The sequence below is a fragment of the Myxine glutinosa genome, chromosome 2 (assembly GCF_964187855.1).
Source record: "Myxine glutinosa chromosome 2, kmMyxGlut1.1, whole genome shotgun sequence".
Taxonomy (NCBI): Eukaryota; Metazoa; Chordata; class Myxini; order Myxiniformes; family Myxinidae; genus Myxine; species Myxine glutinosa.
In genome coordinates this window covers 251129222-251147797 of record NC_136262.1, presented here as the reverse complement: position 1 = coordinate 251147797, position 18576 = coordinate 251129222, and positions in this window count along the sequence as shown.

Below are 18576 nucleotides of genomic sequence, written 5' to 3'. Positions count from 1 at the left end.
TGCGTCCGTTTGCATTCAGACCTCTTCTTCTTCCGTATGCTCAAAAAACAGTTTGAAAAAAAAAAAATTCTAAAATGAACATTGATTAATTTTATGCAGCCATGACATTTGAGCTTTAGATCTGAAAATAATCAACTTCTTGCTTTTTACTGGTGAACAAATTCTGCGACCCAATATGCGAATTCCTAAAATTTCTGGTCAATCGGACGAAAATTGACGATTTCATACAACCTTGACCTTTGACCTTTTGATTTTAAAAAAAACGCAATCAAATCCTAGCTTTTGATTGGTGAACCAATTCAGTGACCCGATGTGCGAAGCCTTTAAATTTCAAGTCAATCGGGTGAAAATTGACGATTTCATACAACCTTGACCTTTGACCTTTTGATTTAAAAAAAAAACGCAATCAAATCCTAGCTTTGGATTGGTGAACCAATTCAGTGACCCGATATGTGAAGCCTTTAAACTTTTAGTCAATCGGGTGAAAATTGACGATTTTATACAACCTTGACCTTTGACCTTTTGATTTTAAAAAAAACGCAATCAAATCCTAGCTTTTGATTGGTGAACCAATTCAGTGACCCAATATGCGAAGCCTTTAAATTTCAAGTCAATCAGGTGAAAATTGACGATTTTATGTAACGCTGACCTTCCGGATCTAAAAGAAAACCCAATCAAATCCTAGCTTTTGATTGGTGAACTAATTCAGTGACCCGATGTGCGAAGCCTTTAAATTTCAAGTCAATCGGGTGAAAATTGACGATTTCATACAACCTTGACCTTTGACCTTTTGATCTAAAAAAAAAACAATCAAATCCTAGCTTTTGATTGTCGAACCAATTCAGTCACCCGATATGCGAAGCCTTTAAATTTCAAGTCAATCGGGTGAAAATTGATGATTTTATACAACCTTGACCTTTGACCTTTTGATCTAAAAAAAACCCAATAAAATCCTAACTTTTGATTGGTGAACCAATTCAATGACCCAATATGCGAAGCCTTTAAATTTCAAGTCAATGAGGTGAAAATTGACGATTTCATACAACCTTGACCTTTGGCCTTTTGATCTTAAAAAAACCCAATCAAAACCTAGCTTTTGATTGGTGAACCAATTCAGTGACCCGATATGTGAAGCCTTTAAATTTCAAGTCAATCGGGTGAAAATTGACGATTTCATACAACCTTGACCTTTGACCTTTTGATCTAAAAAAAAAACAATCAAATCCTAGCTTTTGATTGTCGAACCAATTCAGTCACCTGATATGTGAAGCCTTTAAATTTCAAGTCAATCGGGTGAAAATTGACTTTTTTGTGATGCTGACCTTTGACCTTTGACCAAATTATTACTTGCTTTCTCCATATTCTCAAAATAAAGCTTTGTTGAAAATTTGATGACTATTGCTCAAATGGTAAAAATGTTACGGGCCAGACAGACACACAGAAGTGATTGCAAAACGCCCTTCTCCCGCTGTGCGAGGGACTGGTTAACAAGTCGATCAGACTCATGACAAACTCATGATCAGATATTGGAGAGTAGAAGATGATGATGCCATTTATGCATCAATTTATAGATTCAATCACTCTGCTTATGAATGTGGAGTCATGGTGTGTCCTTGAGTGAATTGGAGTTGGAGCCCTTTTCGTGAATCATGGTTGAGACTTGCAATTTTCCAAGATGGAGGCAGAAGACACTCCTCCAGCTCCTTTTCAGATCTAGATGAAAGAGGAGAGGATAGATGGATTGATCATACCACGATGATAGCTGGAGCCAGAGAAACCAGATGTGTGTACAGGGAATGAGAGGATGGAGGTGGCTGTGCCGCTGACACAGTGGCTACGATCTTGGGGAGAGGTGTGAACACAGTACAGAACAGAATGTACCATGAATAATGAATGCACTGTTAGTACAGACGATGGATGCACGTTTTGTACAACACAAACACACACATGACGTACAAACAAAATGTTCACAAACAACGTTTCGAAGTTGCCACGAGACCCCTGTAGCTCAACCAAAGCCTCAGCTGCGCATTATTCTGGATTAGTGCTGATCTAAAACACCCCCCCTCCCCCCACCCCCCCGAAAAAAACCTTCACACCAAGAACATCATATCATTCTTTGGTTCATAATCTTCATTTTTGCAAAGCCCGTGCAAACAGAAAGAGTGTGTTGTCTTGGTTTTAGCTGTAGATGAACACTTAGCAAAACTTATGAATATTACTGAGATTGTTTTTCTCTGGACATACCTGGAGGTATGCACACTTCACCTTTAAGCTATCTAGCCTGGGTTTGAATCCCGATCCAGCTATAACCTGTCAGCTCAGCTATTTCACAGGCTAGGTGATTCATCAATGTGTGTGTCGTCCCTCGGATGGATGTTAACCTCGGTGTATACTGTCTGCCAGCATTTGTTGGTGGATGTTAGAACAGGCACATTCCTGTAAATATAATATGTACACACATACAGAGAATTTACTCCAGGTTTGGGGGGACGGGGGGAAGGGGGTTGTGCTCATGATCTAACCCAGGCAGCCCACACAGCAAATCTTACAATAATTCACTAAATGTCTCTGTCTGTCTGTCTGTCCGTTCCCAGGTACTGCAAAAACGGCTGAACCGATCGCAACGATATTTTTGGTGGGTAATCCTGGGACCCCCTCGAGGAAAATAGGCGATATTGTTTTTCCAATTTCAGCTTTGGTCTCAAGCATTTTCAGGTTTGGACTCCCGCATAACGTTATTGTCCCGGGTACCGCAAAAACGGCTGCACCGATCGCAACGAAACACCTCCATGCCCGATACACCTCCATGCCCGTGGGATTCCCACGGGTGACCCCACTAGTATGCAAAATTTGGTGGTGATTGAACAGCCCCTGTGGAATTCTACAGAAATCGAAGAAAAGGCTACGCATGCATGTACACACACACACACACACACACACACACACACACACACCCACACACAGACACTGACACACACCACCAATGCGTGCAGATACAAGCGCAGCAACAGAAACTTTAACACACACACACAATACACGCACACACACACACACACACACACACACACACACATAATACATGCGCACACACACAATACATGCACACACACACACACACACCCACACACAAAATACATGCACACACACACACACACACACAAAATACATGCACACACACACACACACACACATACAAACATAGACAAATACTGTACACACACACACACACACACAATACATGCACACACACACACACACACACACACACACACATACACACACACACACACATACCCACATACTGTACATACACACACACACACACAGGTGGATACTTCGAGACCTGGGAGGGCTCCGTTCCATCTTCTGAAACCCACATTTGGAGATAGCAACCAACTCATACATGAAGTACAGTATATTACATGAAGGACAAGAACATGAAAATCAACAGAGTTTTATATGAGATTTCATTGAGATGAAGAGTCAATTCGACCAAGTCAATCAGCACAACACAGTTTGTGACATTTTGAACCTGGGACCCCAACTCGAGCTATGAGAATCCCAAACGACCTGTTAGATATATTACTCCAACTTAGTGTGACTTGGTCATTTATAAGTGGACCTACATCAACGTATTTGTTCTGTTACTCAATTTATTACATTCATTTGAGTATTTAGTAATTGTATGACTTAGGGTGAGTTCAAATACATCAGGGTAATAATTCACCCCAATAGATTTTCGTTGCCCTGGTTTCTCATCATACAAACATTACTGTCAAACAGAGATCCCCTCCGAAACCGCATGCGATGGAGCTATAGTAAGTATACCGTGTTCATCGTAATTCACATGTGAGAACAATACGTTTTTCCAGGTGCTTTGCTTGAACATTTATTGCTTCCAAAGCAAAAATGTCGACAGGAAACCCAGTAAGCATGGGAAAACCCCAGCTGACTCGGAGCAGAACCAGACGACAGCTTGTCCAAGGCCTTTTGATTATGTGGTCAGGCCCCAGGTGCTTACGTAACACTATTTGAGTAAGTTCACGTTTAGGTTGATGATCACTTTTGTATATTTTTATGTCTCTCTGGCCCTCTGCCAGATTGGATGACTTGCAGACACAATTGATGTTGTGGACACACGGTCGGAGAGATTATTGAATTGAAAGCTCAAAACCTCGATGATGGTCAGTGCCCAGCTGATCATGCTCATGGTCGTCATTAAATCCTATTCAATACTCAATACGTAGAAGGAAGGTATATTATATCAATCTACGATATAAGAGAGCCGTTTGTCTGTCTGTCTGTCTGTGTCGACATTTTTCTCAGAGATGGCTGAACGTATCTTCGTCCAACTTTCAGAGGTTCATCAGTGAGTGCCTGGGAGTGTTTAAAGCAAAAAAAAAAAAAGGTAGCTTTTTTGGATTTAAAAAAAAATCGCTCTATAGTGCCTAAACCTTTTTGATTAATGACAGTTATATACAAGTAGACATTCACATAAATAAATACAAAACAATTGTCAGACATTTGAACAAAAATAAGCAAACAATTCCGGAAGCGGTCGAAGTTGGTCGTTAGGCTTCTTCTTCTTCTTCTTCTTCTTCCTGAACGGCATCACACTTAACTCAGAAACGTGATCAATGGTACATTCAGCAGCAGATATTCAACGAAAAGGTAAAAAGATGATTTGACATTTGTGATGGATTCTGATTTGGATGTAATTGCTTTTCCATTTTATTTGCCCTCATTAAAAATATGTTAATGTTCTTTTTTCGCTTGAGCTACGCCGGGTACTCCAGCTATAAACACTTATATACTTTACTCGGGGTACAAATACAAATACAACTTTGTCTGGGGGGAAACATAGGCTATGTGGCCGCTTCCTCAAACGGGGATGTGGGGGACCGGGAGAGGGGCAAAATTCTCTATGTAAATGTGCACCGTGTGGCGCCACCTAGTGATTGTGGCAGATGGTATTACAATTTACTTTTTTACCTGTGCAACACTAAGGTTATGAAGCACTCTTTGCACGGGTAAATTTTTTATCCTTGCCTCCCCCCCTCCCCTAAAACGGAGGGGCCTGTCAAAGCCCTCCCCCCCCTCAAAAGATGTATATGTCGTATATCTTTCCCCTTCCTCTCCCCTCACTTCCTCCTCCACTTCCCCCACTCCCTTCCTCACCCATCCCTCTCCTACCTTCCCCCCACCTCCCACCTCCCCCCCCCCAGTCCTCCTGCTAGTGTATACATGCATATATATATACTGTATTGTTACAGACGCGGTTGTGGATGTTAGTTTACCGAGCGGTTTGGTATGACCACGTCTGCACAGTTTACCCGATTATGCTCGAACGTTGACTAGTCGCGCTACGCTAGATCAATGAAGGAAAAGGACACAACGGCTGGGACTAAAATGACACGACACCAAGGGTTCAGTTCTCAAGACCTCCGGAGGAGGTTATATTAGGGCGGAAGGTTAGATTACAGGAATGAGAGGGACAGCATAGAAAGACAGGCACTTAGACACACTCTTATAATAGCCCCAACAGACGACAGATAAACAGGACAAAAACTGACTCACACGGGGATTGATGGCAAGGAAAGGCAGAATCGATGGCTCCAGGTGCACCTGGGCTCAGGGCAGAATCGACCCGGTCCGGTCTAGAGATGCGGGGAGGTCGCAGCGCTCGGATGTGGTTATTGTCTTCTCAAGCTGGGGGCGCATCTCTCGTCACATCCGGTAAGTCGCCGCGTATATCCGGCGGGGAGTGACACGCCCTCGGCTCGTTAGCTCCGCCCCAGATGGAATCGGCCCGTTGCTTCTCATTGGGTGCGTGCGGGGGGGTTACCGGCTCCGCCCTTGACGAGGGGCCGACAGGCAGCCCCTTCTTGGTAACCCCGTCGGCGCACATGGGTAATGGCGGCTAACCGAGCCGGAGTGAGGACGCACACTCCCCGCACGCCGCGCCGCGCCCCTCTGTTGTTGTAGTTGTTGTTGTAGTTGTTGTTGTAGTTGTTGTTGTTGTTGTTGTTTGGGGAAGAAGATGGGAGGAGGTATGGGAAGGTCCTAAACTCACTACTGGTGCCATATAATCACATTCTGGTGCAACGAAGAGTCAGAATTAATGGAAACGAGTCCTTAACTGACATAGACTAAGAATAACTAGCAAGATGTCCGAAAGTTGTCTACGTGAGATGCGGTGGACCTGGGCACGACATTTAATGGGGGAAAAAGGGGAAGGTCGGTTCTACAGAGTGTTATTTACAGGCAATGGGACTAGGGAATGGGGAATGGGGGATTGGGGATAGTTGGGGAGTATTGGGGAAATAGGGGAATATTTACAAGCGGATATGGAGGCCAAATGCCATATTCGCAACATTGCACCCTTCTCTACCCTCGGGGCGTCCCGACCCGATAAATTTTTACCTACTTTAGTGTGGCACGCAGATGTAGTTCCCTCTACTATTAACTCTACCCTGAGTGCGACAGTTTTACAGATATTCACAAATGAGTAAATATGTCCCCCTGCGACGTTGCACCCTTCTCCTCACAGAAACACCCCCACAGGATAACCGAATCCGGAAAGAATTCGCAAACTAAACATACAGCCGGTAGGGAGCATTATTTACACGACTACGCTGCTATTTACACTACGATCCAGGACCTGTTTCTGGAGGAACACATGCAGATGTTATGCATAGAGAGAGCACGCATGCCAGCATCGATACACCAACCCACGAGTGCTCTGTGGCCTACGGCCTTTAATAATGTGCAGAGCACCCCTTCCAAGCATCAAAAGCACCACCCCATCACACAGTGAGCACCATCCGGTGCACCAATAAAGTGTTTAGTGATTATTGTGTGGTGTCGCAGCCGGCCGATGTTCTGCCGCTGGTCTTGCCTTCGTGTGGTGCACTTGGCCTTCTTACTTCCTTAGAAAAATAAAGAAAGGTGCCAACCGCGTCCATTTCTTTATTGTGGCCGTCAGGGGGCCAACTGTTAGTGGTTCACCTTGTATGGCATAGGTGCCACGTTGACCCATAGGTCCTTCCACGGGTGGTGCTTGGCCGCAAAATAACTGCGGTCCATTGTGGGTGGCCACAAACATTGCGGTCCATATGGTGTATCGATCCCGGCAGCAAGCAGCGAAAGTGCAGGCCCACAACTGCGTAGCCAGCACCTCTCTCTCCTCTCTCTCTACCCCAAAGCCAGATCCTCGGAGGTGGGAGACAAAAGAAGCAGACAAGTGAGTAAGGTGGTAAGGGCGCAAAAGTGCACGCAATATAAGATGATGCACACTGGGGGCACATGGGAACCAGGTGAGACAGGTACGTTCCTACCGTACGCCCCCCCCCCCCACCAGGTAACCTACATGGCCCCTCCCTTACCCCTTACTGTATCCACAAAACACAACACTTCCCATAAACAGCTATTTTACAAATCAACAAACGTCCCTACTGTCTTCCCCGTTCCTCCCATAAACCAAATTCGTCTTCTCTCCCTCCTAACCAATCAAATTTGCCATTTTCAACTTTCATCAAAATTTGCCATCTCCAACTCAACATCATAATTTGCTATCACCAATTCATCATCAGTCCCTCCTAGGGAGGGAGAGATGGAATCACCCCAATGTCTCATCCACGTCGTGATGCGTCTCACAAATCAACAGCAATCTCATTTCCTGCAACAAAACAAAGAAAACACAGGTGTGGAGTCATCATCACCACAGGTAAGTGGCTGCGTATGGTGCGACAGGTTCATCAATCCTAACTATTTCCTAAATGACTTTAACAACTTTCCACTACCCGGGGTCTTTCTCCGGCCAAACCATTGGCCCTCTTACACTATGGGTTCTAAAAACCAATTCCCATTGGCCAAACTGTGGTGCTTTTCAATTTGGGGTCTCACTCCCCCGATTCATCTCCCGGTGCCCTCGCACAATTTCTGGGCTGTGGCGTGTACCTCTCCCAGTGGGTCTACCCACCTGCACACCTCCACCACTGCAGTTGCCTCCGAGCTTACCTGCTCCCTGCCCTAACCTAACTACCTGGGGAAGGCCCTCTGGCGCTCTCCCCACTCGGTGCCCTCTCTGGCACTGGGCTACCCGGGTCCGTCCTCCGGATCCTCGGGCCCCATCCACAACTCTACCGGCTCCCAGAGCCCACCTGCGGCCTCACCTGGCCGACATCCTCACAGTGGTGGAGTGCCCAACCAACTACACACACTAACAGGCTACACGCCCAGCCATTTCCACGACACTAATGCACCCATCCACAATACCATTCTGTCACCCGCACCACAAATGCCAATATCCAACCACAATTTACCTATACCCTCTACCTAACACTTACACTACCCGCCCCGGGTACTCGTGAAAGGGGTCCACTCTTCCCCCATCCACACCTTCGCACCATGCACACCACTCCGTACCACTTACTCCAACTCTCTCCACACACCTGTACTTGCACACCTGTGCTCTCACACCTGGTGCCACCTGCACCCTTCTCTCCCCAAGCGCATTCGCGCTGATCCACACACTCACTACTCACACACTGCTCCACACACCTGTCCAGTTGCACACCTGTGCAATCACACCTGTTCCATCCTCACACACACACGGCATCATCTCAGCTAACTACTCCCTTCTGAAACTTGCGCTTCCCAGTCGTCCCTTTAAACTATTGCGCTCCCACGTCATTATCATCCACACTAATCTACCTGCGTCCCCACTACAGGTATCAGTCACTAACTAAACTTAACGTTACCTACTGTCATCTTCGCTAGATCCCTACTAATAACCTAATCCACCCGGGCTAGTTTTCACTGCCATACACCCCATAAACTATTGCGCATTTGCCCCCACCATGGGAAGGGTGGCAGGGATGCCCCCCTTACCCACCGGGCCCATCGCTCACTACCAATTTTGCACATCAAATTTCACCAGATCAAAAATTTGCCAATCACTACCCATCATCTGCCAATCACTACTGCCAATCCCTTGCCAATCATCAAATTTTGTTTTTCTCTAATTTTGGGTCCAAAACACTAACCTCATCACCCAGTCTACTCACTACTGCCTCTCGGTGCGCCAATTCCTGTCCAAAGCCCGGCTTCGTAAAGCCAAGCCATGAATGCGGGTTGTTTGGTGCCAGCGGCTGGATGCGTCCGGCACTCGGTGCAGGGACGGGGGCTTACCCGGGCCGAGATCCCACGCACCATCTCGGCGTGGAGCCATCCCATGGCTCGATCTCGACCTGCCGGACTGCCTCAACAAAAAGTGGTCGCCATGACGACCCTTCCTATCCAGCCGCCCGCTCCGCCTAGTGGAGCACGGACGCGGCCGTTCAAAACGAGGCCCAGCACGCACCGAGGGCCTGATTCGGCTAAAAGTCGCTCTAACCTCTAAACCGGTTACCGTCGATGCTTCACCTGGACGCTTACACCCCGCAGCCCGTTCCTTGCTCACACATCCAGCCGTTTCCATGCTACCTTTCCTTACACACCCAGGTACACCCATTCCACTCACAGCCTTGGTCACACACCTGACCACCGAACACTTTGGCACACATTCGTTGGTCGCACACCTCACCAACACACCTCTTCGCGCCCCCTCCTCTGTCACCTCCTCTGTGACAATCACAGGTGTGCTCTCATTCGCACACCCAACCACGTGCCTCACCACCAACTCCAGCGTGCATTCCCACTCACGCTCTACCATTCCAGGTGTGCATCCTTCCATCTCAGGTGTACATCCTCGCTCACCTGTCACAACCAACTCACTCTCCTTGTCACTCTCACTACTCTCACCCTTACTCTTGACAGCGCACTCTTTCCTCATGCACCTGTCCGTCACACACCTTTCTCGCGCACACTCTCCCGTTACACCCTCTGTAACACTCACCACAGGTGTGCATTCTTCCTTGCCCTTGACAGCGCACTCTTTCCCCATGCACCTGTCCGTCACACACCTTTCTCGCGCACACTCTCCCGTCACACCCTCTGTAACACTTACCACACCGCGCTTCCATGTGCCCCCTCGCACACGCGCTACGACCGACTCACTCTCGCCAGCACCCTCACTCCTTGGCACGCACTTTTTCCTCACACACCCCAGAGTCGGACTTTCTCGCACACCTCCTCTTTCGCACACCAGACCTGTCGCACACTTCACCAACGGCCTCTCACGAACACCCGGGTCCATCTCGACCCCCAAGCTTCTTAAATCCCCTGGCGCATCATACGCACGACCATATTGGTCACCACTTACACCGGGTCCTCTTCCTCTTCGCTTCTCCTCCATCACCTGCGAATCCCTCATCCGGTTAATGAGCACATCATCACGATCCAAACACAGACTTTGGACCAATTCTTTTATCTCCTCTTTTATCTCTTTCTTATCCCCTCTCCGTCGCTTCTTAATTTCGCTCACCCCTTCTTCCACTTCTTCTAATTTCTGCTTCACCTCTTTTATTCCCCGGTACGTCTCCTCAAGCTCGTCCTCCAAGGCTACCTTGACCGTTTCCATGTGCGTCCTCACCTGCCGGTCCTTCGTCTCCATTACCTCTATCACCTCGTCCAACCTCGTTGTCAATCCCTCACGTACCATCTGACATTCCCTCTTCGTCGCTACCAAGTCATCTTTTAGTTCTTTCTGTGTCGCTTTTAATCCTCCTAATACCGCAGTGTTCCTTTGAACCTGCTCCGTTACTTCTTTTTGTCCCTCCGTCAGCTGTTCCACCTCCTGCGTCAGGACCTCTATGCCCCCTTGTAACTTTACAGTCCCCTTTCTCACCTCCTTCTCCATGTGCTCCTTACAGTGCCTCACCTCCTCGCGCACTCCTCCGACCTCCTCACTCACTCCTCTTCTGATCTCCTCTCCCATCACTTGCATCTCCTGCCCAGATGCCACCCTCATCTGCTCCATTTCCTCCCTGTGAGCATCCAGTTTGGTTTCTACCCCCATTCTGACCCCCTCTATCTGCTGCCCCATTTGGTTAACTTCCCTTTCCGCTTGGTCCCTCATGTCCCTCAATTTGCCTTCCATCCTGTTTTCTAACCCCTCTAACCCCTTTTGCATCCCTTCCATTTGATTCTCTTGAGCGGCCATTCTGTTTTCTACCCCCATTAACCCCTCCTGTATTTCCCCTAATCTATCGTCTAATTTCCCAAATTTCTTGTGTAATCCCTTAAAATTATTGTCTAATCCCTTAAAATTATTGTCTAATCCCTCACCAATACCCCTCGCTTCGTCCCTCTTTACCCCCATTTGGTTTCCCATTACCCCCATTTGGTTTCCCATTCGCTCACTCTGAGCCCTCATTTCCTCCCTCATTTCCTCGCTATTCTGGGCCATCAGGGCCTTCATTTGTATAAAAAAAAGGTTCAAATCCACCAGGGGCGCTGCCACGGTCGCGGGCGCGGTGACCAGCGAGGCGCCATTTTGCGCTCCCGCAATGTCGGGCACAACGACGCTATTTTGTGCGTCTGCTACCCTCGCTGCTTCGCTCACCTCCTGTCCCTCAATTTGGTCCTGGACCGACCCTGCCTCACTCTCCCCTACCGGACCCCAGCTGTCTTGATCCGCCATAGCGCGACTTTCAAAATTCGGGTTTTTATTTTCGTAAAACAAATTCAAATTTCGCCGTTATAATTTCGAGCGGGAAACGCGCTCCGGGTCGAATTCTACCTCTCCAACACCAATTGTTACCCTAGTGGTACAATTGGTGTTCCAAAATTTGGGCCTAATAAATTTAGTCCCGGGTCCGAATTCCACTCCTCGACACCAATTGTTACAGACGCGGTTGTGGATGTTAGTTTACCGAGCGGTTTGGTATGACCACGTCTGCACAGTTTACCCGATTATGCTCGAACGTTGACTAGTCGCGCTACGCTAGATCAATGAAGGAAAAGGACACAACGGCTGGGACTAAAATGACACGACACCAAGGGTTCAGTTCTCAAGACCTCCGGAGGAGGTTATATTAGGGCGGAAGGTTAGATTACAGGAATGAGAGGGACAGCATAGAAAGACAGGCACTTAGACACACTCTTATAATAGCCCCAACAGACGACAGATAAACAGGACAAAAACTGACTCACACGGGGATTGATGGCAAGGAAAGGCAGAATCGATGGCTCCAGGTGCACCTGGGCTCAGGGCAGAATCGACCCGGTCCGGTCTAGAGATGCGGGGAGGTCGCAGCGCTCGGATGTGGTTATTGTCTTCTCAAGCTGGGGGCGCATCTCTCGTCACATCCGGTAAGTCGCCGCGTATATCCGGCGGGGAGTGACATGCCCTCGGCTCGTTAGCTCCGCCCCAGATGGAATCGGCCCGTTGCTTCTCATTGGGTGCGTGCGGGGGGGTTACCGGCTCCGCCCTTGACGAGGGGCCGACAGGCAGCCCCTTCTTGGTAACCCCGTCGGCGCACATGGGTAATGGCGGCTAACCGAGCCGGAGTGAGGACGCACACTCCCCGCACGCCGCGCCGCGCCCCTCTGTTGTTGTAGTTGTTGTTGTAGTTGTTGTTGTAGTTGTTGTTGTTGTTGTTGTTTGGGGAAGAAGATGGGAGGAGGTATGGGAAGGTCCTAAACTCACTACTGGTGCCATATAATCACATTCTGGTGCAACGAAGAGTCAGAATTAATGGAAACGAGTCCTTAACTGACATAGACTAAGAATAACTAGCAAGATGTCCGAAAGTTGTCTACGTGAGATGCGGTGGACCTGGGCACGACATTTAATGGGGGAAAAAGGGGAAGGTCGGTTCTACAGAGTGTTATTTACAGGCAATGGGACTAGGGAATGGGGAATGGGGGATTGGGGATAGTTGGGGAGTATTGGGGAAATAGGGGAATATTTACAAGCGGATATGGAGGCCAAATGCCATATTCGCAACAGTATGTATATATATATATATATATATATATATATATATATATATATATATATATATGTATATATATATATATATATATATATGTATATATATATATATATATATATATATATATATATATATACTAGCAGAAGTACCCGGCATTGCCGGGTGGGGGAGGGGAGGGGGAAGGGGAGGGGAGGGGAATGGGGGGAGAGCGAGCCCCTTGGTAAAGCGAGCGATTTTTTTTTTTCATAGCGTTTCATAGCTTCATAGCGATTTTTTTTGTCACAGCGTCATAGCGTTCATAGTGTCATAGCATTCATATCGTTCATAGCGTTCATAGCGTTCATAGCGTCATAGCGTTCATAGCGTTTCATCGCGTCATAGCGATTTTTTTTTTTCATATCGTTCATATCGTTCATAGCGGTCATAGCTTCATAGCGTCATAGCGTCATAGCGTTCATAGCGTCATCGCGTTCATAGCGTTTCATAGCGTCATATCGTTCATAGCGTCATAGCGTCATAGCGTCATATCGTTCATAGCGTTCATGGCGTCATCGCGTTCATAGCATTTCATAGCGTCATAGCGATTTTTTTTTTCATAGCGTCATATCGTTCATACCGTTCATAGCTTCATAGCATTTCATAGCGTCATAGCGTTTCATAGCGTCATAGCGTCATAGCGTCATAGCGTTCATAGCGTCATCGCGTTCATAGCGATTTTTTTTTTCATAGCGTCATAGCGTTCATAGCGTCATAGCGTCATCACGTGATCGCTCTGAGCGAATCAGCGCCCACCTGCTCTGATTCCGTTGATTCCATGCGCTGAAATGCGCTGAGGTAAATATGAATAAAAAATATGGATCGTCAAATATTTTGAGTTCGGCCATGTTCGTCCCAGGCTCAATGGCCATGTCTATGCCAAATATCAAGCATGTAAGCCTCTCCGTTTAGGAGTCTATCGGTAACATTACACACACACACACACACACACACACACACACACACACACACAAACTGTGTTTTATATATATAGATTGCAGGAGGAGGTGGTGGTCGACTCCAAGGGATCTGAGTGATATATAGTATTGTAGGAGGGGGTGGTGGTCGATTCCAAGGGATCTGAGTGATATTTAGTATTGCAGGAGGAGGAGGTGGTGGTCGATTCCAAGGGATCTGGGTGATATTTAGTATTGTAGGAGGAGGTGGTGGTCGATTCCAAGGGATCTGAGTGATATATAGTATTGTAGGAGGGGGTGGTGGTCGATTCCAAGGGATCTGAGTGATATATAGTATTGTAGGAGGGGGTAGTGGTCGATTCCAAGGGATCTGGGTGATATTTAGTATTGCAGGAGGAGGTGGTGGTCGATTCCAAGGGATCTGAGTGATGTATAGTATTGTAGGAGGAGGTGGTGGTCGATTCCAAGGGATCTTGGTGATATTTAGTATTGTAGGAGGGGGTGGTGGTCGATTCGAAGGGATCTGGGTGATATTTAGTATTGCAGGAGGAGGTGGTGGTCGATTCCAAGGGATCTGGGTGATATATAGTATTGTAGGAGGGGGTGGTGGTCGATTCCAAGGGATCTGGGTGATATTTAGTATTGCAGGAGGAGGTGGTGGTCGATTCCAAGGGATCTGGGTGATATATAGTATTGTAGGAGGGGGTAGTGGTCGATTCCAAGGGATCTGGGTGATATTTAGTATTGCAGGAGGAGGTGGTGGTCGATTCCAAGGGATCTGAGTGATATATAGTATTGTAGGAGGAGGTGGTGGTCGATTCCAAGGGATCTGGGTGATATTTAGTATTGTAGGAGGGGGTGGTGGTCGATTCCAAGGGATCTGAGTGATATATAGTATTGTAGGAGGAGGTGGTGGTCGATTCCAAGGGATCTGAGTGATATATAGTATTGTAGGAGGAGGTGGTGGTCGATTCCAAGGGATCTGAGTGATATATAGTATTGTAGGAGGGGGTGGTGGTCGATTCCAAGGGATCTGGGTGATATTTAGTGTTGCAGGAGGAGGTGGTGGTCGATTCAAAGGGATCTGAGTGATATATAGTATTGTAGGAGGAGGTGGTGGTCGATTCCAAGGGATCTGGGTGATATTTAGTATTGTAGGAGGAGGTGGTGGTCGATTCCAAGGGATCTGAGTGATATATAGTATTGTAGGAGGAGGTGGTGGTCGATTCCAAGGGATCTGGGTGATATTTAGTATTGCAGGAGGAGGTGGTGGTCGATTCCAAGGGATCTGGGTGATATTTAGTATTGTAGGAGGGCGTGGTGGTCGATTCCAAGGGATCTGGGTGATATTTAGTATTGTAGGAGGGGGTGGTGGTCGATTGTGAGGGATCTGAGTGATATTTAGTATTGTAGGAGGTGGTGGTGGTCGATTGTGAGGGATCTGAGTGATATTTAGTATTGCAGGAGGAGGAGGTGGTGGTCGATTCCAAGGGATCTGGGTGATATTTAGTATTGTAGGAGGGGGTGGTGGTCGATTGTGAGGGATCTGAGTGATATATATATATAGATAGTCGCGCGGCAAGGAACATCACGTGATCGCTCTGAGCGATCGATTGCAACTCTGCGTCCTGTCGTGGGCGTGGCCAACGTGGCCTCATGCTCCCAGGTGATTGGCTAACTCGAGCTCGAGAGAGTCATAATGCGCTACGTTATGGCAAAAAATATGAATCTAAAGATGAAAGGGAAAAAAACCTATGTGGTGTGAATGGCAATGTTCGTCGCTTAAATGTGAAAAAAGGCAATCCTTTGTTTTCACTGACGTCACAGTTACCCATCTCGCATTGCGCGGCGGCCATTTTGATACCCAAGCTAATCTGTCCGTGTGCGCTGATATTGATTTGTTGCGTTGGTTTATGGTGAATGCGGTTCGCAAAAAGTCTGTTTTATAAAGTAATTTTGTTTGTTTTGTCACGTTCATGTGGAGTGTGGTGCCATCTAGTTTATATTACGTATTGTTGCCCAACAAACACAGAACATTCGGTTTAAGTTTTCCGTGGACCAGTGAACTGGTGAACACCTGGGCAGTGGGTCAACCTGCAACCAACTACCTGTAGAACAGACTTGGAGTGTACGTAAGGATACGGTAGATCCAGGCTTGAGTATGGCTAGCAGTGCGAGTGCCAACCTTGGCTACCAAGAGACGCTCCCCCCGGACGTTCTTGTTCGTTACAAAGAGAAGATTTCTGTCATTGGGTGTGACCCTTATGGTCTATCAAATGATCAATTTGAGAAGAATGTGAGCAAGTGGCCTCAGGTGACCCACATCGACGTGATCAACTACCTGTTGTTCAGCAAATCGGCCTATACCAAAGATGAGTTGAAGAAGTATAAATCCCTCGAGGCATACAGGTTGTACCAAGATGGATGGGTGCGACAAATCCTACACAAAGAACTGAATGACGTCCACTTGATTCGATCCAAGGTATTAATATATTAAACAAACATGTATTTTTTAAAGCTGCTTGTGTTAATGTTATGGACCTGATTGATTAAGTGCCCTCCATTTGTTCAAAAACCACTGCAGTTTTAAGCTGTGCATGCATGTGTGCATACTTTGTAGACATGTGACGCACAGTGCGAAGTGAGTGCCGCCATGTGTGCTTTGTGCGTATGGCCATAAGTCATCACCTATATTTATCATGTAAGCAACGAATACATAGCACGTTCTTCACATGATAAAATCGAGATTCATTTTGACCGAGTTGATAAGAGTACATAACTTTAGAAAGTTTATTGGACAGTTTCAAATTCAATATTTTTATGTTCCAGGTTTCGCATTCCATGAAACATGTTCTTACTTACTGTTAACAAAATGCTCGGAGCAGACAGGTGTGCGATCCCACTGTGATTCTGTTTGGATGTCACTGCGATTGATGGCAGCCTTCCACAAACGCCGCCTCTCTTCACTTAAATTTCTTGTTTCCTCACCCTGATTCAGTAGAAGTTTGGGCGTTTTGTAAAACTGAACTCCTGGCCTAACGCCTGGCCTGTTTGAACAACGAAATACGCCGCAAATTGGCATGACTGGTCGTGAACAAAAACTATTTAATGTGAATCCGCTGACGACGTTGTTCGAGAGGGTATCAAAATGGCCGAGGTGTCCCAGGGTGCCCTGCGCGCGTGCTCCGATGACGTCACAAGAAAACAAGCAATTGCTTTTCGCTCTGAAATATGTGCGAACACGTAACTGAGTTAATGGCGGCAGGGAACATCACGTGATCGCTCTGAGCGAATCAGTGCGCTGCTCTGCAACCGGTCAGATTCCGGTCATAATATTTCGCGCTGAGATTAAAATATGGTAAAAACATATTATGAAATAAATTTTTAGGTCAGCCATGTTCGTCCCAGGCTCAATGGCCATGTCTGTGCCAAATATCAAGTACGTGAGCCTCTCCGTTTAGGAGTCTATCGGTAACATTACATACACACACACACACGCACACACAAACTGTGTTTTATATATATATATATATATATATATATATATATATATATATATATATATATATATATATATATATATATATATATATATATATATATATATATATATAATATACGGTGGAACTCCGCTGTTCGCGGGGGATACGTTCCTGGAAAATCCGCGAATAGTGAAACCGTGAATAACGGGGCATTGTTTCAATGGAAAAAGAGGGGATAGGTTCCCAAGTCACGAAAATCCATGAATAGAGAGGACCAAACCACGAATCGCGAGGCAAAATCCATGAATGGTGAGCCAAATCCAGAGAATGTTGACGATAATCCACGAAGGTCGATGAGAGTCCCACAAATGGCTAGGCAAATCCCGCGAATGTCGACGACAATCCACGAAGGTCGATGAAAATCCCGCGAATGTATGCCGTGGCATTGTTTCAATGCCCCTGAAAAACTACGAAATCGCGGTACACGGCTGTGAATAGAAAAAAAACTGTGAATTTGCGTGACACGGACACGAATAGAAAAAAACAAAAAAACAACAACAACAACTCAATGATGCAATGCCCTGCAAGCCAAGCCTGACATGTTCATTGTCAGGCGAGGATTCAAATCCAGACGGGTTTTTGTTTTTTAATCCAAATCCAAATTACTGTTTTTTGTGTACGTGATTGAGGCTAGGAAGAACCAGAGCAGAATGGAAGGGAACAAAATGGAAAGGGGGAAACACCAGCAGAGTAAGTGAGAGTGAGATCAAGGGGAGTGGGAGAAGGACACATGGGGTGAACACACAAGCTGAAAGAAACACAGCAATAAAAGGAAGAGGAAAGTACGAATGAAATGGAAAAGGAACAAACCAACTGACAATGTACAAACAAAAAGAGGTGAGGGAGAAGGGGAGGGGAAATCACAATAACCTGGAGAAAAGGGAGTGCTTAGGAATGGGGGTAATTTGACAGAGAAAAGATAATATAGAGCATGGATGGGGGCTGACCTCTGAAAGGAAAGTTTCACATATTTTAGATATCCTGTGAGAACGTGGCCCAATACCAGTAAAATAAACATTTGATAAAGGCAAAATTAAAGATCAAGTGGAAAGTATGAAAGTAAATAAGACACTCGAGGTCTGTTGTCTCGTAACCAGTAACCCCAGAGGTCTTATTTGGCCTTATTGCAAACAACAGTTAAGTAGGTATTGTAATTGCACCAGTGTAATTAAATGTTATCTCATATATCACTGTTTT